This window comes from Mastomys coucha, unplaced genomic scaffold, assembly GCF_008632895.1.
Source record: "Mastomys coucha isolate ucsf_1 unplaced genomic scaffold, UCSF_Mcou_1 pScaffold7, whole genome shotgun sequence".
Taxonomy (NCBI): Eukaryota; Metazoa; Chordata; class Mammalia; order Rodentia; family Muridae; genus Mastomys; species Mastomys coucha.
Genome location: NW_022196913.1, coordinates 46,849,089 through 46,850,752, shown reverse-complemented (window position 1 = coordinate 46,850,752; position 1,664 = coordinate 46,849,089). Strand labels below are relative to the sequence as shown.

Below are 1,664 nucleotides of genomic sequence, written 5' to 3'. Positions count from 1 at the left end.
CAATTCTTAACTGCAGGGATTTTTTTTCCATTTTATTGTCTTTGGTTATTTAAGCCATAGTAATTGGCTTTATTTGATTTACAGTATGTTTCCCTATCTGGTTCTGCTTGCTGTTATTGCTGTAACATTGGTTTATTTTCTCCTTTATGAGTGATAATGGGGTGAGCCCTGACCCCTGCTCTGAAAGCATTGTTCACTAAAACACTCCCGAATAAATCAGAAGAAATATCCATCCCAAGAGATACACAAATCACATCACAGAGCAAACCCAGAATAAACAACACTTCAGAGGCTTGGTGAAGTGTGGTGGGTCTTCACTGAGGAGCTGTGTATGCCACTTGGCTCCAATCCCCTCGGTGCTCTCCCTGAGCTAGCCTCCTTCACGCCTCAGCACCATGACCACTGCTATCACCTTTAACCATGCTGACCACAATAACAGGAACAGCTTTCAAATTTTGCAACCTCCAGGTGATGGGCCCAATTGTTTATTAGGCTTTGGTGAATCAACAAAACAGTCTGTGGGGAAGAATAAATAAATGGCCTCTAACATCTCTGAGACACCTGAAGAAAGTTCCCCATCTTGGGCCATGTCAGCAGGTGACAAGCCTAGTGGAGATAGGGAAGGTTTGGAGTGGCCTAGAACACAGAGAATTAACTCCTCTGACACAAACTCTGGAGACTTCTTAGGTCTCAAGGGAGACAGTGAGATGGATGAAAATGTGGGCACAGACTTCCAAGTTAACATGGGGCAGATGGAAGGGAAGCCTGTGCCCACTGCTTCTTTGCCCAGCTCAGTGGTCCTGGCCCCAGTGTCATCCGGGAGACACCCTTCTGGTGACACACCCAGCCTGGTCTTGAGTTAGCTTCTTCTGTTGAACTCTGTCCTTCCGTCTATCTGTTTGTTTGCTTGTTTTTTTTTTTTCTTTCATGCTTGTGAAATGTGCAACATGAGCCTGACTATACTTTAAAAGAGAAACACTGAGAACAAAGTCGCTCACTCAAGTCAAATAGTTTTGACCATAGAAGGAAGTCTGTATCCAAAAATTGTGCCTACAACTCATTCCTTGGTGCAGCAGAACTGTCAACTCTCAGCTTAGCTATGATGAAGGTAAAATCCTTTGGTGATGTGAGGGTCATTGAAGGCCTTATTACAATGAAATCCAGTGTCTAAAAATTGTTCTTATTTTGGGCATGTCCCACAGTAAGAGCCAGATTTTAAGCTCTACTAAGTACAAAACAAACAAACAAAAAGACTTTATATATTTATGTTCATTTATGAAAATACTATTAGTGATGTATTATTTTGAAATATAATATGAAGTTAATATGTTTGGAGTTATTTAAAATTTATATTGAGAATGTATTTTCAGTATTGCTGTAGACAAGCATCTACATAGGACTGTTAAATTGATTGTTGTTTTATATCAAACAACTTTTATAATACTCATTTTATTTTATAAATTTTAAAGAATATGACAAAAAAGATATTGTAGGTATTGAAGGGGGTTCTCTGGGAGGAGTTGGGGTACAAAAGGGAAACAAGAATGTGATTTAATTCTATATGCTTAAAATATGTTTTTAAATGTTAACAAATTCAGATAAATTGAAATCATGTAACTTTTCTCATAATACAATAAAACTTAAAAAAATAAAAGAGAGACACT

At 38.3% G+C, this 1,664-nt stretch overlaps 1 pseudogene; it reads left to right on the top strand.

Annotated features, from left to right (window-relative positions):
* Positions 1-395: 395 nt before the first annotated feature.
* On the top strand, positions 396-863 carry LOC116081511 (annotated as a pseudogene).
* Positions 864-1,664: the final 801 nt, after the last annotated feature.